This window comes from Macrobrachium rosenbergii, chromosome 52, assembly GCF_040412425.1.
Source record: "Macrobrachium rosenbergii isolate ZJJX-2024 chromosome 52, ASM4041242v1, whole genome shotgun sequence".
Taxonomy (NCBI): Eukaryota; Metazoa; Arthropoda; class Malacostraca; order Decapoda; family Palaemonidae; genus Macrobrachium; species Macrobrachium rosenbergii.
This window is the reverse complement of record NC_089792.1, coordinates 17,805,849-17,833,079: the sequence shown is the minus strand read 5'-3', so window position 1 is coordinate 17,833,079 and position 27,231 is coordinate 17,805,849. Positions and strand designations below refer to the sequence as shown.

The 27,231-nt window shown below is 42.3% G+C and overlaps 1 protein-coding gene across 1 annotated transcript in view; it reads left to right on the top strand.

Moving 5' to 3' along the window:
- The window catches only part of LOC136833864 ((E3-independent) E2 ubiquitin-conjugating enzyme UBE2O-like), a 108,843-nt gene that overhangs the window by 2,613 nt on the left and 78,999 nt on the right, over positions 1-27,231 (top strand). The gene's annotated exons all lie outside the window — the stretch shown is intronic.

Genomic DNA, 27,231 nt, shown 5'->3' with positions numbered 1-27,231 from the left:
GGCTCCTTTAAGCTGTAATTTAAGTTATAGTTTGAAAAGGGTTGCAAATGTTGTTTCAGGCACAATTAGGAAAAGGGAGTTTACAAGAAGGAAATAGAATTAACATACAAGAAGCAGAATAAAAAATATAGATTACAGTGCAATAAAGAAATTTTGGCTAGGGTCAAAGAGCATGTTGATAGTGTATGAGCTTATAGTTGGGTAGGAATAAGGAATAAAATAAGTAAGGATTGGGAGGAGGAAATGTGAAATTTAATGAAGGAAAATAGGTTATTTGAGAAGATTATGTGCAGGTATATCAGAAGGTGGACAAGGTGGCCAGGAAATAAAAAAAGGAAAATTTAGAAAAATAGGTAATTATGGGCAAGTATTTTAGGAATTTAGGAGTTATTATTTCTTTTGTATAAGGAAAAGTTAATTTAAGTGACTGTAAGGTTTATGGAGGATAACATTACTTATTATACTTGGGAAAGAGTATGGTAGGATTTAATTAAGAAACTGAGACAGGTGACAGGATTGAAAGGGGAAGGTCAGTGGGTTTAGAGAAGGATACACTTATGTGAGAAGATGGAGAGCAAACAGATAAAGCTGAATGTGGCGTATGTAGACTTAGAAAAAGCTTATGATAAAACTGATGCAGGGTTGTGGATGTTGAGCCTGTATGGCACTGAAAATAATTTCTTGAGAGCAACTTAGGGATGCCATGATGTATGTGAAGCATGTGTTAGCCCATGTAAACAGGAGGATGACCAGTTTTGTGTAAGAGTGGGGCTGAGACAGAGGTGTTTTACATCTCAGTGGCTGATTAATATCTACTGGATTGAGTGAATCAAAAAGTTAAAGATAGGATATTAAGTTCAAGTGCAGGATAATGGGGCAAGACAATGCTTGTGAATCAAATGTGGATTGGTTGTCATTTACAGGTGGCATTATACTGATTAGAGACAGTGAAGGGAAATTTACAGAAACTAGTGAAAGTGTTTGTACAGGAAAAATGGTAGTGTATTTGACCAAGAATATGGTTATTAGGGTAAATGGAAACCAGGAAAATTGAGCAATGAATATTAGTATGGGTGGTAGAAGAATGGAAGTGTTTTATTTTTGACTGGTATTTGGGAGTGCGTGGTGTCAAAATAATTGAAGCAAGGAAGATAGCGAGGTGTATGCAGAAGTTTGGAAGAGGAGATTGTCTGTGGAAGCGAAAGTTGGAATGTTTGAAGGGATTGTTTTGCCATCTCTGCTGTATGGAGATAAAGGGAAAATATTAAAGGCAAATGAAAGGAAGAGGTTGGAGCTGATGAGACGACTTGTTTTCATAGTATAAGTGGAGTGCAAAGGATTGGAATGTCGAGAAATGTGACGATGCATAAAAAATTATTTGATTATGTGGAGAGAATAAATGATGATAGATTAGTGAAGTTTATAATGCTGAAGTTTAGAGGAAGATTTTAGACTGAAGGAGGGGCCTTAATATCTTGGCATGTTAGATGGAGGATTATGTTGCAGTGTATATGAAAGGGGTTCGGTACACTGCCGAAGAACTGATGGGCTTTATGTGTAGATTATGAAATGATAATTTTACAAAAGTTTTCTTTGTGGTATTGATCTCTGAATCAGTAGGGAAAGTGGCAGTGATCATTATCTTGTTTTTCCGGTGAAGAACCCTATTTTTAGGGGAAGCAGTTAAGAAAATCATATTTTTTTTATACCATTTGGTTTTTGTGTAATCATCATTATGTATATTGTTTGTAATGCTACTTGAATTTCTATGTGCTTCAGGCTTATCGTGTTGCTTTCCTGCATGCATTGTCGTCTGTAGTACATAAGATCAATATGAGTAGAAGTGTAGCTAGTACAGTTTAATTTTGAATGCCTAGTATGACTATAGATTTTGTTGATTCGTTACCTTATTATTTTTTAGTTATGTTACCTAATTACATTTTTTGTATGAAAGTATATTATTTTTATATTTCTTAGAGAATATTGGGTGTTATTTTATGAAGAGCTTTTGTGAAGTGTAAGCATGCTGTATCCAGACTCGTGTTTTATAAATATTTGGTTTCTAATTGGTATGGATATATTTGATCTTTGTTTATCTTATTTTATTGCGTAAGATGTATCAATATATATTTTCATTACCCAGAGTTCCTAAACAGCTTTTTTGGCCTCATACAACCATCAGCCTCCAGTAGAGAAGTATATTTGGATCCTTATAGACAGACTGAAATGCAATTCTCTGATCAAAAAATGTATCACAGATGGAAAACAACAGCCAGATGGAAATGTAATTCTCTTGCCAGAAGTGTAAAATTTAAGCCAAACAACAGCCAGAGGTGTCAAGGTGTCCCTTGTGGAAGCCATGGAAGCACTAATATGAACAGTCTGGTGATCTATGTATCATCAGGGATACCCTAGGAACTTCTGACCCACAAATAAACTTAGCCATATGCCATTTTTTGAGCTTCAGAAATTTTGAAGTGTGAAGACCAATGACATTATAGAGCAAAGCAAAGTCTCACTAAAATTTGGCCTTGCGACACATTCACAATATTTTCTCTTCTTCATTGATCATCATTAACCGTTATAGGGTTAGGCGTTCTTATAAGTTCTTTCTGGTGTCTTCTATCTTTGGAAGCATTACTTTGGGCAGATAAATTGGTAAGACACCTGGTCATCCTTAAAGACCAAATGTAAAGTTTCTCATGGAGGTTGCCCTAGAATTCCAGTGTTTCAGGAGTCATATTCTTACCTCAGCACGTGCCCTCTGGGAAAGCAATAGAGCATAGAAATTTTAAAGAATGGTTGTAAATGTAAATTCAAGACTGCAAGGTTTTTGTTCATCTATATTTTATTCATAATCTGCACTCATTTATTTGGAACAACCAAAAAACACCACTAACTTGCCAGTCATGTTTCTACAGGAATGAATACTGGGAAGAATTGTGGTTAAAGCCATCAGATACAATGACAAAAGTGCACAGTCAGTGGTTATACAGTGACAGAGGAACCATAATGCCCATATAGGAACAAAGTCAGTTATTAGTATGTGATAGGAAGATATGGTTGTGATGAGAAATGATGTTGGAAAAACAATAATGTAATTCTGGAAAACCTTTGAGTAGAGTTGCCAGACATAAGGTTTTAGAGGCCTAAAGGGAAGTTTATACATGTGAGAGTGGAGAAGCCAAAATACAGGTGGATTTTTTGAAGATGGAAGTATTAATGGTATAAAAGGTTTGCACTTTTATACCAGGTGTGGTATGCTTAAGACGCCATAGACTGCTGCAAACCAGGGTGATTGTGAAAGAAAGAACGAAGATAAAGACATAGTCAAAAGAAAAGGGATGGACCCAAAAAATTAAGTAAAAATTCACTATGGAGAATGTGTCTGCACATATAAAAATGTGGTTATTAAAAAGAACTAAAAGAAGGCATACAGAAAGGAGTAGAAGTATGTGATGTAACTTGAAGCATATAATGAGACCAAGACATGGTAGTGTTAAATCAGTATGTACAAAGAGTAATTTAAGGGGAAAGCCTTCAAGCACTGGAAGAGGACAGGCAAAGATGATGTTAAATAGCTAAACCTGGTAAAGTGGAAGAAGGCCAAAAGACTGAAGGCAAGCACAGAAAGGGATACTTGGGGGGAATGGAGTATGAAATTCAACGCAGCAAGAGGGAAGAAAGAAATTGCTTTGAAGTGAGTGAATGGTTGAATGGCTAAGTCAAGCATTACTGTCAATGGTGTGTGCCAAAGTTATGCCGTCTTCTGCTCCTTCTTTAGGTAGAAGGTTGTTATTATTGATATTATTTTTGAAGTAGTTTAATGAGATTACGTTACATGACTCACAGGATGTGCCTGAAGGATTTGTCCTTGGATTGTAAGTAAAACTGGAACAAGGTAAACTTAAAAAGTTAGACAGCCAGGTGAGAGAAATGAATGAAAAGAGGAAGAAAAAGATCAGTGCAACAGGGACTCTCAGCACCATCAGCAGTGTGACTTTGTAAGCAACACTCCCTTACAGGGATCTATCTATAAGAAGAGCAGATGAGAAAGAAGTGATGGGTGATATTAGTGGTCTGTTAGAATGCTTAATAATGTTAATAATAATACATTAGGGAATGCATTTTTAAGAGTATTTATAAGAGCTATAAGAAAAAGAGCAGCAACAACATGGATGAAGTGGAAAAATGCAAGACCTTGTAAATACTGTATCCAGTGAGTAAACAAAGCAAAATTTAGTGATATTTGACTAAGAAAAGGAGTGCACTGTTATACCAATACATGCATAGCACAATATAGATTTCTGCGAGGTGATTCTATAATGAGGGGTAGAAAAGAGATGAATAAAGAGATAGTTAAGAGAATAAAAACACAGAAACTGAATAAATTATGTAAAAAATGGGAATCAAGATTGTCACTAAATATGTTATTAAAAAGTAGTCCTTAGAAACTGCTAGAAGAACGTAGGTGAAACATGGTGGGATATTATGAAAATTGTATCAAGAAAGACAGAAAAGATATTGGAATTAAGATGTTCAGAGGGCAGTGGAGGTGATGAAGAGAGCTTTCAAGCTTTGGCATTGGAAAGGAAAGAAAAATTGGGAGAAGAGAAGGGAGGCTAAGAGGAGGTGGCAAGGGCAAAGAATACTATTTGGAAGAGAAGGGAGGCTAAAAGGAGGTGGCAAGAGCAAAGAATACTAGTTGGAAGAAGTGGAATTAGAATGCTAGAACATCGTTGGAAAAAGAGCAAAGTATTTAAAAGAATAAAGAGATTCAGGAACAATAAGCAGGATTTGGAAACGTATAATGAAGAAAATTATTATGAACTGGAGAGTGTAGGCCAACTGAGGGACCTTTAGAATATATAACACCTTAAAGAAGATGAGGAATGGAAAACCCCAGGATCACCTGGAATAATTAGAAATGTAATAAAAGCAGTGAATGAGATAGTCATTGATGAGCTTACCAGAATATATGAAACCTGATTGGATGAGAAGGTTCCAGAAGGTTCGGAAAAGAGCCCTACAGTAATGATATACAGAAAGAAAATGAGATGCACTGCAGTGTGAAAACAATAGAGGAAAACAATGAAAATATTGGAGAAGGTGCTGAGGGAAAGGCCGAGAAAGTATTTATCATCACTACTTTGGCTTTACGACAGATATAGTGACAACAGAAACAGTCCTTATATTAAGGCAGCTGTAGGAAGAGTACCACACAGAGAGGGAAAGATTATACTCCAATTTGCAGATCTTTCCTTTTTTTTGAGTTCAATACTGTATGGTTTTATAGAAGTTCTTTTCTAGTGTGACCTAATTATAAAATTATTTTCCTAATTATGTAGTTGAGTCTTTCTAACTCTTGAAGCTCAAAGTGAAGCCATATGCTTTTATGCTGAGCTGGTTCACAAGTCTCATTTTGTTGTTTATTTGATTTTTTTCTTATTTCTCTTGTGTATATATTATTTATTTCTGGACTTCTTTTTCTGCTTTACTCATTGGAATCCTTGGGCTTGTAGCATTCTGCTTTTCCAACTAGGGTTGCAGTTTGGCTGCTAATACTACAGCTATTGCCATTAATAATTTGTGTATTATATACAGTATTGTAAATGGATTTATGCACTTCATCACTTTTTCTCTCCTGGTGCAAAGATGCCACAGTGAAAGCATACTACTTAACCTTGTAAGGCTCAGAGTATGCGCATCATTCGTTGAAAGAAACCTACATCATTTCTGTTCTAATTGTTCTCCAGAACCTCTCATGCATTATCTGGAGAGAATGGTAGGCAGACCAGTGAGGTTTCTATTATGAAAAGCAGTGGTGTAGAAGTACTGTACCCAAGAGCAGCATATGAGTCTTCATCTATGGTTTATCATCTGTCAGTGGGAGCTCTTTCACTAGTGTGTATTAAGTATCCCTGGTTTGCTGGGCTCACAAAGTACCATTTTTTAAAATGTGAAATAACATTTGTATGCTATGAAATATTTTGTTTTACTTAAAAATTTCAGGTCTTTACAGAACATGATCTTAAAACTGACATTTCTCCAATGAATTATAATTATGCTTACCTTACTTGTTCCTAACAGGTTAGACATTTCTCAAATGCTTTCAACTTCAGTTCATCAATATGTAAGAATAAATGTTTTTGGTTGAATTCACATTCAGTTGAAGTTAATTGAATAGCCTAGGCTTAATTTTGGTAATAATGAAATTTATTTAAAGCAACAGTGCAACCAAGAGGTTAAAGAGTGTAATTGAAAATGAAACTGTGCATTACCCTGAGCTTGTGTTTGTTTTCTTAATTTTAGTTATTTTAGTATAAGAAAAGGACTTCAGGATTATTTTTATTTTTCTTTAAGTTTCTGTGAATTGTAATTTTTGGGAGGGAACTTGCATTATCATGGATTTAAGTCTTAATATCATGTGTATGAATTTCAGTTGATGGTTTCTTCACCTCATGCTCTTGTGATTACTTATTTAAAAGTAGTTAGAAGGGTGTGAGAACTTTCATTCTCTTGGGTTTAAGTTGTACTGGGGTTTGTGTTTTAACATTGCATATCTATTTTAGTTAATTGTTTCTTTACCTCATACTGTTCTAACTATTACTTTAAGAGTACAGTAGTTAGAATAGCGTGGGAACTTGTATTCTATGGGGTTTGAGTTTTAATATTGTGTGTATATATTTTAGTTAATACAGGCAGTCCCCGGTTAACGGCAGGCTTGGTTAATGGTGATCTGGTTTTGTGGCGCTTGTCTAGCGACGAAAATCAGCAATTTTCGGCGCCGAAAATAGCCATTTTCCGCTTATCGGCGCTGATAATCGGGTATTGGCGCCAATACATACCTAACAGAGGTGCCGATAACCAAAAAGCGGCACTTTTTGGTGCCGATAAGCCCGAAAATTGCCTAAAATGCGCCGGAAATTGCCAATTTTCGGTTAGTGGCGATTTTCGGTTATCATCACACCCCCAGAACGGAATCCCCGCCGATAACCGAGGACTGCCTGTAGTGTCTTTACCCCATACTTTTATATAGTAACTACATTAATAGTAGTTAGAAGAGGGTGAAACCATGTATTTTCTTGGATTTAAGTTTTAATATTATGTCTATGAATTTTAGTTAAAAGTTTCTTCACCTCAAACTTGCAACTATGGCATTAAAATTTCCTTTGAATTTTGAAATGCTGTTGTGCACATCACACCGTCCTTTTCTTCCCAAATGATTCCATCTACATAACGCCTTGCTTGGGTATTTTGAGAGGTCCTGGCAGGCTGGTATGCTAGTATTTAGCCTTTATTTCCCTTGCATGGATTTTTGCTTTGGTATCAAAAACCGACCTCAATAGTTAGGTCAAGTGACCTCCTCTGCTATAATTTACTCTCCCTCTAGTCCTCAGTTTGACTGATTTTGCCAAGTAGTCAAAAGGTTGGGCACATAAGAAGCACATATTCAGAGGCTCTGCCACTTCTGGTGCTTTTCATGCCTCTTTGAAGGAAACTTTTTTTTCTACCAAAAAAATGTGGGTCTTTGCTCTTTAAAGTTCTCAACAGCCTGTGCAAGTCAAAATTTCATTCTCTCTTTTAATCCTGATGGATTTATAACTTACTCTCTTAGTGAAAGGCTACACACTTCAGCTCTCATTCTTCAGCCAGCTCTTCTATCAGCAATTTCAGTGACCCTTATCCCCTTCTCTTTTTTTGCTGTTGATCCTTTTTTGGTCACTGATTTGTTGTGATCAAAAAGGGGGTACAGTATTTCTTTTCCCCCTTATCAGCCATGTAATACACGTCAGGTCACCCCCCTAACACATTTGCTCTGTGGGAATCAGAAATGTATGGATTAAGTCAGTCAGTGAATGCTTCTTTCTTTGTACCCTTAAGATTTTGAATTCTCTTTTATTTTGACCATTAACTTTCATCTGCAACATGGAGCTGGGTTGCTGGGACTTGATTTTCGTCTGCTGCCAGTCTTCTCAGACTCCCTCACCTTCTTCACACCTTTTTAAGTTGTTATAATGAGATTATGGCCCTCTGTTTTAGCTGTGAAATGGTTGTTGTCTCTTTATTGATGTATTAGCACTTACCATTATCTTTAGTGTTTTTAATGTTAATTTTGTTTGCAGGATAAGAGGTAAACTGATAATTTTCTACCTGAAATCCTTTGGTTGATTAACCTTCATCATCATTTGATGCCAAGATGTGGCAATATAAGAAAAATTTGCCACAGTTGATAACTCCACAGTAAAATTGGTTGTGCAATATTTGCTTTCTATCGTAGTTCAGTCACTTTCGTAGGCACACAGGGAAAATTTCAGAACACTACAATAAATGTGAAATAACATAAGTAAGTAATATCTGTATTTCCTATCAGAAGCATGCAGAAACGATCAGGGAATTTTTGTCCATTGAAAAAGGAACTGTATGGCTGACACTTGGACCTGAAAGATCATTTACTTCGATGTAACAGAATTTCATTTTATTAGTTTAATGAAACCATGAAAGAACACTAGATGGGTAGGACCATCTAGTTATACTAACAAAATGGCTGCAATCAGTTTATACTTGATGGTTAGGCTTTTCTTATCTCTCATATTGTCTTTAGCTTCAAATGTTATTTTTGTTTGGTTAATCCTTCATATATTCCTCAATCTCTTCTTAGTGAGCTTGTGATAACAACTAAGCAGGTAACCCAGAGTTCCACTTTGATCACCATCATTTCATTTATCCCATTAGATAGATATGGCATCCTGCAATTAAACTGCATAACAAAACTTTTAGAGTTAAAAGTATTGCTTTACTAATCTCATACCCTGTAGAAGGTTACTGCTTGTTTAATGCACAGTAAGCAATACTGAAGGCTCTTACTGCTTAAATTTGGCCCCACTTACATTGGTTACTACAAGGTCTATAGATTAAAGAGGTCTTCTCAGGCCACCGTGAGTGCGCAGGTAGCCGGATGGTGGGAGTTGTGGTGGGTCAGAGCGGTGACGTCACTCAGACCATGCCGTGCCTGAGTAAGCTGTGGAACTTCCATAAGAAAATAAAGGAACTATTCTTTCTGCTTTGTTTTTTTCATCTTTTTAGAGATTTATATTTTATTCCTTTAGGGAAAATAAAAGTAAGATAACAAATACATAACTTTATTACATTAAAACAACCAAACTTATATTTGATGATGTAAATAACTGAAATTTGTTGAGCATTAGACAGTTTAAATTTACAAAATAAATAATGATATATACAAAGTATATGCTTCAATTATGTTCTATATCACGTTGCGACTTTACATTTTATTTTGCGCTTTTCCTGATGAACTAATACTCCTGTTCAAAACACGAATTCTAAAGAATGTACGACATCTAACAAAAAATTTAATACGATTGGTAATGTGATGTTATTGCTTTTAAAACACTCGCTAATTAAATCAGTCAGTTTATCTGTGGCGCCTTTTGCAAGTTTTAAATATTTTTCCCGTGATAACAGAGAAATATTTTTTCCATTGTTTTTAAATGCACCAAAATTTCCTCCTCGCTTGGTTGCAACAGCGTTCCATCTCTTTGCACTTACGGCACAATCCACGAGCCATCTCCTTCGTCGCTGCACTTCCAAGGAATTCATATTCAGGAAACTTACGAGCTATATAACCACCAACGTATTGTAAGCCTCCATCTTCCATCGCATTTCCTAATTCTTCTTTTTCAATTTCCAATTCTACATTGTCATCATTTTGCAAATCATTACAAATTCCACTGGCAAACAAAACGACATAGCCGGCAGGCTTAGCTCTTTTGGATAGAAGTTTCTTCATCTACATAGGATGCACTTTGTTCAACAGGAAAGCTGGAAAATGAGGTTGATGTCATCATATCACTATTGCAACTTTCAACATTGCAGTTTGATCCTAACAGTTTGCTCTCTTTGCCTAGAATGTGGGCTCTGATTCGGTGCTTAAATGCAACGGGTGATGCATGTTGATGACATGAACCCATCTGCCTTATGCAGCCAAAAAGTGTTCAAGACCATCTTGATTTAGCCTGTAAGTCAGAATATATGATGTTTGAAATATATCTTTGACCATTCTCAGCAGCTTCATTAATGAATTGCATGATTAGATTAAGCCTTTTTGGAAAGGGTAGAGCCTATTGCTTTTCATCACTTTCATTTCTTTAGACACCTGAATCACATCATGCAACGTTTTATTTTGTATGTCCAGATTCATCCCATAGGCATTTCTTGATGGTTTCTATCACGAGGCACTCGAGAGTTAAATAAATCGAACCAGGTATCTACAAGGCAAATAAACTGACTTGTGGTTTCCCAGTCCTTATCTTCAAGCAAACCTTTGTTACGAAGTACTGAAGACATTTATATGTTGTTTCGGACAGTAATTGCACCGCTAGTTTTAACATTCATGCGTTGCATGCCCATTACATTGATGTGCTTTTCAGAGAGCTTATGTGCTGTCCGTAGATCACTTTTGCTTTTCATAATTAACTCCCTAACTGAACCACAATGAGCAAACCTATCTCCCGACAATACAAATCCATGATCAAGGAAATTATTCCTTATGAGTTTTATTAGGTGCGGTGCATCGGCAAACACATGTACTTCTCTGTTATCATCTACTGGGTTAACAAATGCAGAATTATCTATATCAATGCCTAAGGAATTCCATAAACTAACATTTGTTGTTCCTAAGTCACTAACCATGACTACTACAGGAAACCCAGCTTTCTCAACCTGAATAATCAATTTAAAAGGAGATCTTTTTTCATGTTAGTGTCGAAATTATAATAAATAATTTGTTTCCAGGAAGTCGTAAGTCCTCTGATCATCGCGCACTGTACTTTGGTATGTTTGGGTGGAAATGGTCAAGGCCGCACCTATAGGTCCGGCCTACGTCACGATCTGTACCTGCGCAGAACGGTCATATTTTGGGTCGAGGTTGAAGACCTCTTTAATCTATAGACCTTGGGTTACTATCTCTCACGTTGCATAGAACTTTTTGGGTTTTTCTTTAATTATACCTTCCTTCAGTTTTTGCATTGTGTAAAAATTAATCTTATGGACAAGCCTGTGAGTGTTTTTTTTTACTGTTTAGTAATAAAAGCTAGTCTTGTAGATAAGTTAATAAGCACAGTGTGCTTATTAACTTATTTTTGGGTATCAGGCTTGCATATTAGAAAGTAAGACTTCATGAGACACAATTACAGTTTCAGTTGTAAATAAACAGCTGTGACCTTCCAGCCCAACATCTGGTTATATTGTTAGGTCGTTTTTTTTTATTTTTGCCATAGCTTGACTTGTTTAAAACTATATTTCTGAGTTCAGTCCCGTGTCAGCCGGTGAAATTCCATTACAGCACGAATTTCTAGGTATAACAATGCTAGATATACCAGAGAAAAAGAGCTTTCAGGAAAGCTGGGGTTACTACCCCCAGTCGATCGTCTTTTAGAAGACGTCGGTATAATGAAGGGTGAGTGAAATACCACTACCACGGAAATATACTCGAAAGATCTCTCCTTATCAAAACCCCCGTAAAAGAGCGGTGAGCCGTTACAGCTCCACACTCAACACCCCGCCAGGAGGCGACACCAGCGCCACCTACTTCATTCCATTTTCTAGCACGTGATACGTTCGCTTCTTTTGTGTGCTCGTCCCTATTTTGGATTATTTTTTCTTCATCTACGATGGCTTCGAGCACCTTTTCCATCTCTAAGTTAAGTACCATCTTCTTGTGGGGTTTTTGATCTAATTATGGCTGTTTTGGTCTCGTATTTTCATAAATATTGGGATCTTCTTATGACGCCACGGCGTCCCCTATCAGCCATGTCGACCACGAGGCGACTCCTTCTGTTCTTTAGGTCGGAGTTTTCTCCCAGTCGCTATATATATTTAGATTTTAGCCCTGAATTCCTTCCTGGTGGTTTCGTGCGATGGCTCCCCCTCCAATTTTAGTTTTTGTTTTGCATTTTTGGCCTGTCGGCCTCTCTTAGGGAGTTGCTCCATCCTGTTCCCCCCCCACCAGGTTGGGTTCTTTTTCATTTAGTCTCATAGGCTATTATGTTATTCTTGAAGATGGTGCTCTTATTTTAAGTTTAATATTTTTAGTTTTATTTGTTTTTTGTTTTTGGTTGTGTAGTTTGCCTCTGATGAACCTTATAAAATATTTTGAAATTACCCCGAGGTAGGCTACACTTCCTGTGAACGTAATTTTATTTTGATTGTTTTTGTATGATGGTGGTAGTGTGGGCTCCATCCCTTGCCCTGGGTGCGGAGATCAGGTTGAGGGAGTTTTGTTGCTGTTTCCTCAGGGTTCGTTTTAGGGTCAGAGTGAGCCCCTTAGTCCTCTTCCCCAATTTGGAGGAATCGAGTTCTTTGGGCGTGTTCCTCTAGGCTAGTCGCCCTATCTTATCCCCTACTCGTTCCCTGTTGGCTCTCGGCACAAAATTTCTCTCCCTGTTGGTTCCTCCTCTCCTTTTTCACCCCTCTCTCCTTCCTAACCTATATTAGGTTAGGTTTTTATTAGGCTACGCCTAGGAGAAGTTGGGCTTTGGGCTGTGTAGCTCCCTGGAGTAGGCTTCCCTTCCAAGTTCATTGGGAAGGAAGGTTGCAGTTGAGCGGGTGTCATGTTCTCCTTGTCTCCTCTCCCCTTCCGGTAGCCTACTCCTCTCCACTACCCCCCCCCCTCAGCCTTGCGACTCGTGCGGGTGACGCTAGATGGCGTTTTCTCCGAGTCAGGGACTTCTCCTATTGGTAGAGGGATTCGCTCCCTCCCATATCGTCCCCAGCTTCGCTGTGGTGGGGTGGGTGGTTCGGTTGCTTTCGGCGTGTTCGAATCCTGTCTCACCTCTCGTCTCCCCATCGAGCTGCGAAGTTAGGGTTTAGGTGTGGCCCCGCCGTATGTTATGAACATTGATCCTTTACCCATTTGTTTCTCCGGCGGGGAGATAGATGTGGGATGATTCTATGTCACGCTAGCATACAGACTCCTCCGGTCTCCGGAGGGTTACCATCATTGTTAATTTTGTTTATTGTTATTATTATTATTATTTTGTTTCTACCATATACGTGATTCGGTCCCACACCTGGGGCTCCGCCGTTAATTTTCTGGCAGCCCTTATGGTTGGTTTCTGGTTTCTCGTTCCTTCATTCCCCGAGTCCTCCGGGTATGAATCCTAAACTTCCGCTCTGTGCATTTAAAGCTTATTGGCCCAGTTTAATTTGGTAGTTCTTCTACACCGGAGTATTCCGGTTGTAGTTGAGTTTCCAGCCTTGCCGGGCTTTATTTTGCTTAGAGTGTGAGGTTCATGTACTGTTACCTTTACAGACTGTTCGTTGTGAGGAGCCGGGTGTACCGCCTCCTTCAACAACCCTACGGGCACGTAGTGTGTGCCGAACCCACGCTGGTTGTGCGGTCCGGCTGGGCGACCTGGTTGTTTGGCACCCCGATGGCTGTGAGGTTTGCTTCGCTCTCTCCTCAACCATCCAAGACGAGTTGGTAAGTGAAAGTCTTCTTTCCTCCGGTCCATGCTCCTCATACGTTACGTTGTTTATATTCTCCATCGGTCTTTGCATTCCTGACTAACTACAGGTTTCCTTGCAGGCGGATGAAACTTCCAAGAAGTCTGCCTTGGAATCCCTCCGGGCCTGGGTGGCTGGGTTCGGCAGGAATGTTCCGTCCCGGGAAGCCCTACGTCCCGACGCCAGGTTGAGGACCTGCTTTACCCAGCGCACGGGTGGCGCGGCAGTACCAGAAGAACTTGCCACCCCTATTATCCAGCAGATCCGTGATGCGACCAGCCACCTCAAGTGGACATCATGTACGCCGAGGTCTCGGAGGATGTTGCCGCCCTAAATCTCGACTTGGAACCTATGAATACGGAGCAGGACCAGGTGGTAAGTGGGGAGGTAAGTGAGAATGTTGGGGCGGGCCCCTCTTTGTTTAACTCCCCTGCTTCATCTGTATCATCTTTTGCAGGTTTTGTGAAGTCTTCCTCTTTGGGTGATAGAGCTCCGTCTGCTATCCCTAAGTTGAAGACTTCATGGAAGGCGAAGGGCTATAAGTCCTCGACTTCTAAGTAGGCATTGCCCTTCCCCCCGTCGAAGGCTAAGGTCCCAGGACCGGTAGCCTCCGGGAGTAAATCTAGCTCCTCCGGCAAGGGCGCGAGTAAGAGGGCGGCAAAACCAAGCCCTCCTCGCCAGCCTCTTTTTGACGCACAAGCCCTGGCCACTGAACTGTACAAACAATTCATGGAGGACCTAGATTCTAGATTTGAGAAGATCTCAGAAAAGTTTGCCACCTATGACAGTGTACTGGCAGGTTTGGCTCGCCAACCTAAAGCAGAACCGCAGTACTCTATTCCCGACACTGCGGACCTCCCGCCGTTTGATGTCGGAAACCCTTGGCGGTTCGCACTCCGGGCCATCCAACATGATGGCAAACTTACCTTAGACGGTCTGGGCACGAGGCGGTTGGAGGAGTTGGAGTTCTTCCCCGATCTCTTGCCCCCTTATCCTGGCTTCGTGAGGCTTACGGAAGAAGCCTGGATTCGGTCAGACAAGGTACCTAGGAGACTGTCATCATCCCTAGAGACCAAGCCCAGTCGGCTCTCCTGCGCACTCTGACGGAGTGGCAGGCAGTGAACACAAAATTGACCCCTTTCAAGGGCAATTTCACGATGTTCACCCTAGGTGAAGATCTTCCCACTCCTTGCATGGACAAAATTGCTCTGGCTACGACCCGAGCATGCCTCGATGGGAATCCCTTTCCTCAATTAAGGGAAACAGACCCTACTTCCTTGGTATTCCCAGGAAGTAACGAGTTCTGGGTGGGCGCCCGTCCACTTTCACTGTAGGCAAGCTGGACCCTCTTTGCGCTTCCACGCAGTTTAGCGAGCAACTCCCTAAGCTGCCGGAATCATTGTTAAAGGCGGAGTTTGAGACCCGGACTAAGTTAGCCCGGTCCTTGAGCTCCGGCTGTCTTACTGAGGCTACTGCCGTCTCCGGCTCGGACGAACCCTTTTTCCAGGTCCTAGCTAAGTCTTTCCTGGCGACCTTCCAGTTAGACTTGCATGAGTTTGTTATGGCTAGGCTGGAATGTAGAAAATTTATTTTTGCTGACGCTACAATCCGCCACGAGCCTAACAAGCTCATTAAAAGTTCAATCTGGGGACCTAACCTCTTCCCTGAAGGAGAGGTTACATCCGTCATGTCTGAAGCTACACGGGCCAATCAGAGTCTGCGCGCTCGGTGGGGAATTCCCACTTATAAGCGCAAGACCCCAGAATCGGCCGGCCCCCAGACGAGAGGAGGAAAAAGGTTCAGGAGACATAAGAGGCCTCATCAGGCGATGGTTCAAGCCGTCCCGGTCTCGGCAGTGGCCCAGCCATCTACCTCTAAGTCCCAACCCCAACAGTACGTGTTGGTCCAACCAGCGGCGCCCTCCTATGTATCCTCACCAGCATACAACCCTACATATGAAGGCCGTGGATTTTTTCACGGCCTCAATAGGGTGGCAAGGGGAGGAAGGGGCAAGGCCCCCTACAGAGGAAAGTCTAACACCACCCCAAGGGGGAGAGGACGTGGTAGAGGGAACAAACCCGCTCCCTCCCACTGAGAAAACGCAGGTAGGCGGTCGCCTGTATTGGTTCAGGGACCAATGGACCTTCAGCCCTTGGGCACACAGCATTGTGTCCAAGGGACTAGGGTGGAGCTGGATCAAGAATCCTCCCCTCCAAAACAGATTTTACCAGCCACCCACATCAATCCTACAGGATTATGTAAAAGAATTGCTCAACAAACGAGCAATAAAGAAAGCAAGGCACCTAAAGTTTCAAGGCAGGCTATTCACTGTTCCCAAAAAAGACTCCGATCAGCAAAGAGTGATCCTGGATCTGTCGCGTCTAAATCTCTACATAAAATGCGACAAGTTTCGCATGCTTACGGTAGCTCAGGTTCGGACTCTACTTCCGCGTGGAGCCGTCACCACCTCTGCTCGATCTTTCAGACGCTTATTATCACGTCCCAGTTGCGCGGAACTTCTCTCAGTTCCTCGGTTTCAGACTCGGGAATCAAGCCTACTCCTTCAGGGTCATGCCCTTCGGTCTGAACATTGCACCCAGAATATTCACCAAGCTGGCGAATACGGTAGTACAGCAGCTCCGGTCCCAAAGAATCTCCCTAGCAGCGTACCTGGACGACTGGATAATCTGGGCTCCAACTGTTCCGGAGTGTCAGGAAGCCACGTCCATAGTCACCAATTTCCTAGAGTCATTGGGTTTTCAGCTGAACAGGGAGAAGTCCCGCCTGACTCCGAGTCTCGGTTTCAGTGGCTGGGTCTTCAGTGGGACCTGTCCTCCCACACGTTATCTCTCCCTCCTTCAAGAGGAAAGAGATAGCATCTCTCACCAAGAGGTTTCTCAAAAATCAGTCAGCATCCCGTCGGTCCCAGGAAAGGGTCTTGGGTCTCTCCAATTTGCTTCAGTAACAGACCTGCTCTTGAAAGCCAAATTAAAAGACATAAACAGAGTGTGGCGGAGTCGAGCAAACACCAAGCTCAGGGACAAGGTCTCCTCTATCCTCGGATCTTAAAGACAAGGCTGCGGCCTTGGACCACAGTCAAGGGCCTGTCCAAAATAGTTCCACTTCAGTTTCCCCCTCCGGCACTAGTTATCCACACAGACGCTTCTCTAAGCGGCTGGGGGGATATTCACCAAAACAGAAAGTACAGGGAACGTGGTCCACAATGTTTCAGCAGTTCCATATAAACACCCTGGAAGCCATGGCGGTCTTTCTAACGCTGAAGAAAATCCGCCCTCCCAATCGGATTCATATCAGGTTGGTGTTAGACAGCGCAGTGGTAGTTCATTGCATCAACAGGGGCGGCTCCAAATCAGGTCGAGTAAACCAAGTGATGGTAGCTATCTTCTCCCTGGCGAACAAGCACGGTTGGCACCTGTCAGCCACCCACCTAGCAGGTATCCGGAACGTGGTGGCGGATTCCCTGTCCAGGACTACCCCGTTGGAGACGGAGTGGTCCCTGGATGCGGAATCTTTCCAATGGATTTGCCGCCCGGGTTCCGGGACTCCAAGTGGATCTGTTACGCAACGGAGAGCAACTTCAAGCTCCCCTGTTACGTAGCCCCAAACCTGGACCCTCAGGCGTTAGCCACAGACGCAATGACAGTAGATTGGAACAATTGGGAGAGGATTTATCTGTTCCCTCCAATAAATTTACTGCTGAAAGTTTTACACAAACTAAGGACATTCAAAGGTCAACCAGCTCTAGTAGCCCCTATTGGCCGAAGAGCAGTTGGTTCCCTCTCCTTCAGGAACTGGGATTGCGGAGTCTTCAGTTCCCAAGCCCATTCTGACCCAGACAGTACAAACCAAGACTGTGTCAGCTTCCTCAAGGATTCAAGATGCCCTAGCTTTATGGACTTTATAAAGTTCGCAGCCCAAAAGGAGCAAACATTGACCCTGTCAATACTCTGTTTTTAGAATCAGATAAAAGAGATTCTACTATTAGACAATATGACTCAGCAGTCAAAAGTTAGCCTCCTTCCTGAAAGCATCTGAAGCCAAAATTATGACGACTAATTTAGGAGTTTCCTTCTTTAGGTCACTGTTTGAGAAAGGTCTGGCTCCCGCCACTATTACCACAGTCAAGTCGGCATTGAAGAAAGTATTTCTTTACGGCTTTAAAATCGACCTTACAGATTCCTATTTTTCATCCATCCCCAGAGCATGCGCTCGTCTGAGACCAGTATCACGTCCACATTCGGTTACTTGGTTTCTCAATGACGTCCTTAAGTTAGCATCAGAGTTGGATAACTTCCATTGCTCTTATCAGGATCTGTTAAGGAAAACCTTATTTTTACTTAGTTTGGCTTCAGGTGCTAGAATTTCAGAGCTGTCAGCTCTCACTAGAGGTGATAATTTTGTTAACTTCCTCCCATCCGGAGAAGTCCTCCTCTCCCCTGACCCTAGATTTTTAGCTAAGAACGAAGACCCACTGGACAGGTGGTCTCCTTGGAAGGTGGTGCCCCTTCCTCAAGATCAATCTTTATGTCCAGTCCATACACTTAAATCTTACCTCTCAAGAACTCCACAGAGTAAGTCGGGTCCTCTTTTATCAGGGAGAAAGGTGGTACTCTTTCTCTTAATGGTATAAGGCAACAAGTTCTGTATTTCATTAAACAAGCCAACCCAGACTCAGTTCCTAAAGTTCATGATATTCGAGCAGTGGCTACTTCTATTAATTATTTTCATAATATGGACTTTTCAGAGTTATCAAAATATACGGGTTGGAAATCACCTCTAGTGTTTAAACGCCACTATTTAAAATCACTCAAGCCCTGAAATATTCTACTATAGCAGTGGGAAGTGTCATCTCCCACCTTAAATAATTATATCCTTTCCTTTTCCCCCCCCCCGCCTACCTCATTTGCTTCTCTGCTTATTCTCCTGGTTGTTTATGCCTCACTGCCTAGCTCTTCATATTGATATTTGTATTTGATGATGGAAAACTGTAATCTGACTAGCCATAATTGTTTTAAGCTTATGGGTACTGGACAGTTTTTGTTTGGCTCCACGTACCCGGATAATTGTGTGTGTTATATTCATTAGTCTTGTCTCTTACGTGTTTAAGCCTAAGTTTACATATATAGTTTTAAGGTTGTTTTTCTTGTTCTGTGCACATTTCATGTTTCACTACTTTTAAGTAATTTTAAGATTTTGAGGTTTTTCCCCATCAGGCCGGGGACCTCCATTGTTTTGTAGTGCTAAGTTTATTGGTGTGCCTTAAAAATTAAGTTACCTTACTTTTAAGTATTCTTGCTTCATGGAAGAGATTCCTTAATTAAAGTTATTTTTAGTTACAATTTTGCTTTTCTTCAGGTTACCCTCCTTTTTTCCAGTAGTAGCAGTCTTGGCATGATTCTCTATCACTATTTCACCGGCTGACACGACTGAACTCAGAAAAGGGATTTTGACAGAGGAAAAATCTATTTCTGAGGAAGGTCCCGTGTCACCCGGTGACCCTCCCTGTCTAGTCTAGTACTCCCCTACTTGCACATGCCAAGTCTGGGGTTAGTGCTAGCATGGAATGAAGTAGGTGGCGCTGGTGTCGCCGTCCTGGCGGGTGTTGAGTGTGGGAGCTGTAACGGCTCACCGCTCTTTTACGGGGGTTTTGATAAGGAGAGGTCTTTCGAGTATATTTCCGTGGTAGTGGTATTTCACTCACCCTTTATTATACCGACGTCTTCTAAAAGACGATCGACTGGGGGTAGTAACCCCAGCTTTCCTGAAAGCTCTTTTTCTCTGGTATATCTAGCATTGGAATTTCACCGGGTGACACGGGACCTTCCTCAGAAATAGATTTTTCCTCTGTCAAAATCCCTTTTAGCATAGAAGTATTAGTAACACTCTCTCCCCATAAGTAGTTCCCTGTTTCAGTCAGTATTATTCAGACTCCAGAGTTTCTTTAGTAATTTTGGATGATGACCTTTCTTTTCCAGTAGCAAATAAAAGCTAATGAAAAGTATTTTGTATTTAGTTAGAGGACATCAGAATACTAGTGAAAATTTTTTATATTGTGAGATTTTATCTTTTTAGCTCTCTTCAAGACTGATGTAGTCAAAGGTTAGTTAGTTACATAGACCAGATGCTATTCAGGTGGCCTTGATTTTTCTGTTTTTCAGGTACTTTCACTGTGTTTGTTTTAGGGTTGAGAGGCTGAGTTGCAATTTGTTATGAACTCAGAAGTTGTGTAATTGTTGATCAGGTGAACTGTATTTTCTGATTCCAAGCTGTAAGACTCTCTTATTGACTTCGGTTTCACACATTTGTAAAACCTTTCTTCTCACAGCAAGTATGTCTGTTTTTGCTGATTATGGAGTTAATCTCTTTTTTTCCTCCATCTCAGTTTTTAAAACTCTTGGCTAATATGCTAAAATGGAATGGTTGAATGAGGATTTAGAAAGAAAGTTTTGAAATGTTGTATCCTAAATAGGATCTAGCATCTTACGTTACAGAAAGAACGACGACAATGCATTGTGCTGTAAGAAGTTAAAGTAATAATGATAATAAAAGAGTTGATGTCAAGGGAAGTACAAGGAAACCTTCCTTATTAAACAAAGTGAATTGGTTTCAAGGGAGTTGCTTGTTTTCAGTTATATAGGCGATGATTTTAAAGGTTCTACTGTATACTCTTACTTCAAAAATTTTTACTTACTTTCATCAACATGGCAAGATCAGTAATTTTTGTATGATAAAGAGGTTACCAGCTATTGTATAAATTCTTGATTTAGCAGCTTAGAATTGAATTTTATACATGAACTTACCTGTTGTTTACATATAGCTGTAATTCTCGATCTCGACAGAAAATTCAAAACTGGCGGTCCCGCTAATATATGGTCAGGTGATACGACTACCCCGCCCTCTACCGGGTACCTGGATCCATTTCCATCAACAACTAATCATATTTTCTCTGTCGGGCCGGCGACTAGTCGCCTGCTCCTCTTCAGGAAATTCATCGGTGCTTTTTCGTTTCTTCTTTGGTGAAGTACCCACTTTTTTGACGGTTCTGGCTTGTTTTTTGGCTTTGCTGAGATTTTTTCTAGTTATGTCTGATTCAGGATCTCAAATTAGATATTATGGGGGTTGTAAACTCGAATGTCTCGGTCTAACATAGACCCTCACTCTTCTTGCTCTAACTGTAGAGGGAAATTGTGCACGAATCTGGATAGATGTGATGAATGTTCGTCTTTGTCTGTGCTTGATTGGCAAAAGTTGGCTAAGTATCAGGCAAAATTAAGTAAAGATAGGGCACGTAAGGCTTCGGCCAGAAGTTCCTCCCAGAGTAGGAGTAGTATTGCCTCTTGTTCTGTTCCTGTTACCCCTCCTGTTCCTATTCCTGCCCCGAACCTGTTGTTTCCAACCCTCTACCGTGTCAGACCTTCGGCAGAATTTGATGGTAAGATTTCGGCTCTTTTCTCTGCGATAGAGAAGATTGGCCAGGATGTGAGTGCGATGTCTAGACATCGAAGTGTTGCAGTGATAGTGTTGTGGAGGAGGTGACTGTTCGTCCCCTCGTTCTCCTAGGTCTAGGCCTCTGTCCGGCTCCCAGGGCTCAGGAGAAGACATGCCGAAAGCCGAAGGGGAGGCGAGTGGGGTCTGCTCACGAGCAGTTGCTCCCTCTAACAGTCCTGTTGCGTCCCAGGCTGTTGCAGCTCGCTATAGTAAAAGCGATGCGGAAGTGTCTTCTTGTGCTTCTGTTTCTGATCGAGGAGGAGTTGGAAGCAGTCAGAGTCTAGTAGGCCGCTGAAGAGACACAGAGCTTCCTCTCCAAGTCAAGTTCCTATCAAGAAACCTTTGCACGCGTTCTCCTCTTCCGTCTTGTAGCTTTTGGGATAGCCCAGAGATCTTCTTCTTCAGGCAGTCCGGATGTACGTTCTCTACGGATCGTAGCGGCGCGGATCCTCCTGTTAGCATGCAAGTAGCGGCTTCCTTCCCGTTGGATCCCAAGTCGGCTTTTATGCCTCGGTTCCTGGCCCCCTTCGCAAGAGGACAAATTGGACAAGATTTTGAGACTTTTCGAAGGTTTTAAAGCTCCAGCTCTTCAGGTTCCTTCTGCAACTGAGGCTCCGGTCTGCTCCCGCTCACGCACCTGGCGCCGCTTCCCGCACGCCTGACTCGCTTCCTCCGTTTGCGCCTGGCTCCGCTTCGATCGCGCCCTGGCGCCACTTCCGCCCGCACCGGCCGAACTCACGACGCTACTTTGGCGCTTGGCGCCCAAAACACGTTTCAAAGGCGACAATGTTTGCGCTTCTAGCGCTACCATGGTTTTTGGCGCCTCTTGACTCTCGGATCTTCTAAGGCTCCTGACTCCTCTCAAGCTCATGTTTGATACGCTGACGCGGGTCGGGCTCTTGGCGCCTCGGTGACGTTCGGCGATAATCAAGAGGATAACGCAAGTTTGGCTCCCGGAGACGTTTCTATCCGCGGTGCTCCAACTGCTTCAGAGATTCTCTCCCAGTTTCCGATGTTTGAAGTAGATGATGTTCCGTCTGCTCCTACTTCCAACTTTAAGCATCTCTTACAACTTTTTGAAGAACTTTTTCAAGAAGACTTTGCTCCAGCTTCCCCTTCGTCTCCGACTACGCAGTTTGCCAAGGATTTTAAACCTCCTTCCTCTAGATTTCTGAAGCTGGTCCTGTCTGTTTCGGCGAAAAGAGCTCTCCGAAGGCAAGAAGGATGGTTGAGCAAGAAAAGATCTCAGGGTAAAACATCTTTCTGTTTTCCCCCCTCTCAACTGTCTTTTAAGTCTCGTTCGTGGTATGAGACTGGGGAAGTCTTTTCCTTGGGAGACTCTGCCTCCTCTCAAGGGGATTTCTCCAGCCTTGTGGATTCTGCCCGTCGCTCAGCTTTTTCTTCATCCAAAGTCGGCTTCTAGGTCTTGGAAATTGACCATCTGGTGAAGAGTTCCTATAGGATCTTGGAGATCTTTTCTTTTATTGACTGGTCTATAGGAGCCTTGAGCAGGATAGTGAAAGTCTGTGATCTTCCCCCCAAGACTGCTACAGATCTTGATGCTATTTTGGCCTGCCTGGACAAGGCCATCACGGACGGAACGTCAGAAATTGCCTCAGTGACTGCTACCGGCATTTTGAAGAAGAGAGCACATTGGATTTCGTTTGTCGCGAGAGGAGTCTCCAGGAACCAGAAATCTGCTCTTCTTTTTGCTCCTTTGCTTAAGGAATCCCTTTTTCCCGCCACGTTAGTTAGGGAAATTTGGAGGCTCTCTCACGAAGTCTACTCAAGACCTACTGGCTCATTCTTGAAAAGACCCAGGTTTTCAACTACTCCAGTAGTACCCAAGCCTTCTTTCCCTGTATCCTCTAGGCCTTCTCGGGTACTCCTTCTCGGCCCTTTTCCTGCTAGGGGAAGAGGAAAATTCTCTTCTCATCCCCAGAAAGCTAGGGGTACCAACCGATGAGTTCAGGGTCCTTCATGCAACGGTCGGAGCCAGACTACAGTCGTTCTGGCAAGTTTGGGAGGCCAAGGGGCAGAACCCTGGGTGATCAACGTTCTGAGAGAAGGCTACACCATTCCCTTCTCAGAGAGTCCTCCCTTTAAAGTCTTCGCCAGTAGACTTCAACGTATCATCCAGGGACTCAGAGAAACTTGTGGTGTTGGAGGAGGAAGTTACTTCCTCCTTCAAAAGGGAGCCATAGAAGCAGTCCTCGAACCTTCATCTCCGGGTTCTACAACCGTCTGTTTCTGGTTCCAAAATCGTCAGGAGGATGGAGACCAGTCCTCGACGTAAAGCGCCCTGAACAAATTTGTGCTTCAAACACCATTCAAGATGGAAACCACACAGTCGGTTATCAATTCCCTGAAGGAAGGAGACTGGATGGTGTCCCCGATCTCCAGGACGATACTTTCATGTACCTATCCATCCGAGATCAAGGAAATTCCTACGGTTTGTGTTCAGAGGCAGGGCTTTTCAATTCAGGGCTCTTTGCTTCGGCCTATCAACAGCCCCACAAGTTTTTCACAAGGATGATGGCTCCAATTGCGAAATGGCTTCACTTAGAGGGAATTCACATTTCCTTTACCTCGACGACTGGCTGATCCGGTCTCCGTCAAAAGGCCAATGCATGAAGGACCTACAAAGGACCCTTTCTCTTACCGACGAATTGGGACTCATAGTAAATCTTCCAAAGTCACAACTCTCTCCATCTCAAGACTTGACTTATTTGGGAGTTCGGATGAACTCAGTTCTTTTTCAGGTTTTTCCGACGTCTCAAAGGATCGAGAAATGCCTGCTGAAAGTGAGATACCTGATGGCAGCCAAGACTTGTTCTGCCAAGGAATGGATGAGCCTTTTAGGCACCCTCTCATCGCTAGAGATGTTCGTCAGTCTGGGGAGGCTACACATGAGACCTCTTCAGTTCTTCCTACAGCAGATCTGGAACAGGAAGAAAGACACGGATTCGTTTGTTTTTCCTCTATCCACTCAAGTAAAGCAAGACCTGTCATGGTGGAACGACAGGAGCAAACTAGATCGAGGTTTGTCACTGAGACAGAGGAACCCAGACCTGATGTTGTTCTCCGACGCCTCAGACGAGGGTTGGGGAGCAACATTGGGGATCTTCAAGTGTCAGGCAATTGGTCTTCATCCCAACGGACTGGCACATAAATGCGAAAGAGTTGAAGGCAATACATCTAGCCTTGGAACATTTCGTGCTTCTGGTGGAAAACAAAAGATAGTAGTGCACTCGGACAACTCCACTGCTCTGGCGTGCACGTGAAGAAACAAGGAGGCACTCACTCCTTCTCTGTTCGAGATCGCAAAAGACCTGCTTTTGTGGGCGGCAACCAAGAACATAGAGCTAGTAACTCGCTTCATCCCGGGAGCTCTCAACGTAAGAGCGGATATCCTCAGCAGGTCACTCCAGGTCATTCCGGACGGAATGGACCCTCCACCAGAAAGTCTGCCAAGGCCTGTGGAAGGTTTGGGGAACTCCCATGTTAGACCTGTTCGCAACGAGGGAAAACCGCAGACTACCTCTCTTTGCTCTCCTGTTCCAGACCCAGAAGCATTAGCGGTGGATGCCATGCTCCTGGACTGGTCGGGTCTCTTCCTTTATGCATTCCCTCCCTTCAGGATGCTGGGAGAAGTCCTGAAAAGTTTCGAGCACACAAAGGTGTGTCAATGATCCTTATAGCTCCATGGTGGCCAGGAAGATCATGGTTTCCAGAGCTACTGGAGAAAATAGTGGATTGGCCAAGGAGGTTGCCATTCAGACCAGACCTTCTGTGCCAGTTGCACAGCAGAAAGTTCCACAGGAACCCGTCAGATCTAAATCTGACAGGGTTCAGACTCTCAGCGACTCTACAGGAGGAGAGGCTTCTCTAGAAGAGTGGCGCAGGCAATGGCTAGATCAACCAGGCCCTCGCCTACAAAGGTCTATCAAGCTTGAAGTGGAAGCGCTGAGGAGTGGTGCTCCGAGTCTGGAGTGTCTTCCACTTCTACGACTCTAAGCCAGGTTGCGGATTTTCTTTGTTTCTGCACAAGGAGAAGAAATTGGCTGTCAGCACGATTAAGGGGTATAGGAGTATGCTGGCGGCAATTTTCAGGAATAGAGGTATAGATCTTTCCTCAGACAAAGATATTGCAGAACTCCTTAAATCCTTTGCTACCACTAAAGGCAAATCTCTTCGGGTACCGCATTGGAATTTGGATGTGGTGCTAAAGTGGCTTACCTCCAAATCTTTTGAGCCTTTGAGTTCCTGCTCCGTTAGGAATCTAACTAAGAAAACTCTCTTTCTCTTGGCACTGGCCTCGGCAAAGAGAGTAAGTGAGATTCATGCTCTGGACAAAAGAGTTGGTTTTTGTGCGGATAAGGCTGTAGTTTCCTTCACCTTGGGTTTCCTAGCTAAGAACGAAAACCCTAGTAATCCATGGCCAAGGGAATTTCCCATTCCTAGCCTATCCTCCTTGAGTGGAAGAGAAACAGAGAGACTTCTCTGTCCGGTCAGAGCATTGAAATTCTATCTGGACAGGACCAGAAGTGTAAGAGGAACTCATGATTTTTTATGGTGCTCAACTAAGAACCCCAAGAACCCTCTATCTAAAAATGGGATTTCTTTCCTTTTGAAAGAACTGATTCAGGAGGCACACAAGGAGTTAAGGGATGTGGATTTCCCCTTAGTTAAAGTGAGGCCTCATGAAATTAGGGCTATTAAGACTTCTTTAGCCTTCAAGAAGAACATGGCTTTAAAGGACATTCTAAGTTCAACTTATTGGAGATGTTCGTCTGTTTTTGCCTCGCATTATCTGAGACAGATCCAAACTACATATGAAGACTGCAGTACGTTGGGCCCCTTTATTGCGTCTGACACGGTGATGGGCAAGGAAACCAGAGGCTCTAGATCCTCTCCTTAGTTTCCTTGGGTGCAGAAGTTTTCTTTTTGGTCGACTACTAGAGCCTAAGAGGTTAGAAGGCCTAGTAGGTCTAATTTTAATAGGTTGGTGTGAGTTTTTATGGTTGGGTGATATGATGGTGGATGCTTTGAGTACTGCGCCCTGAGCAGGGGCATTATATGCTTTGGTTGATTGTGTCGAAGACGGCTGGGCCAACAGACCTTTCTCCATATAGCAACCTGCGTCTGAGCTACTAGGCCCCGCAGTTGCACTAAGGATAGCAGGTTACAGAGGCAGTAACCGAGAAAACAGCTTCCTTAGCAGGTAAGGATCCAAAGTTAAGACGTTTTTTTTTCTTAGCCTGATGATCTCAGGTTTTTTCCATTTAACACTTACAGCTGTCCATGCCCACCGCCTCAATGTGGCAATCAGCTATATGTAAACAACAGGTAAGTTCATGTATAAAAATGACATTTTTATAATAAAATAAGATTTTATATCATACTTACCTGTTGTTTACATATAAAACATTCCCACCCACCTCCCCCAAGGGACAAGGGGACATAGAAAATATGATTAGTTGTTGATGGAAATGGATCCAGGTACCCCGGTAGAGGGCGGGTAGTCGTATCACCTGACCATATATTAGCGGGACCGCCAGTTTTGAATTTTCTGTCGAGATCGAGAATTACAGCTATATGTAAACAACAGGTAAGTATGATATAAAATCTTATTTTATTATAAAAATGTCATTTTTTTGTACCCTCTTGTACTGCAAAGTTATAAATAACATAAATAAATAAAATATGAATGTCATTTAGTACCAATTACAAGGACACATTCTTTTAATTTATGCTTATTTTTATATATAATGCCCCCATAGGGGGATAATGCCATCAGTACACCTCATGCGGTGCACTGTAGGCATGACTTAAGGTTCTTTGCAGTGTCCCATCGACTATTAGCTGTAACTCTTTCCATTCCTTTTACTGTACCTTCGTTCACTCTCTTCCATCTTACTTTCCACCCTCTCCTAACAAATGATTCATAGTGCAACTGCAAGGTTTTCCTCCTGTTACATCTTTCAGACCTTTTTACTGTCGTTTTGCCTTTGGCAGAAATTCTATATTCTATACATTATACATATAGTACTTGTAGTTCATGTATTCAGTGGTCTGACATTTCAAGTTTATTATGTACATTTATTAATATAACATTGGATTTGCATCTACCTGCACAAGCAGTAGTAGTGAGGGCTGTAAAATAAAATATCTTTTCTGCGCTGATTCTTGGCA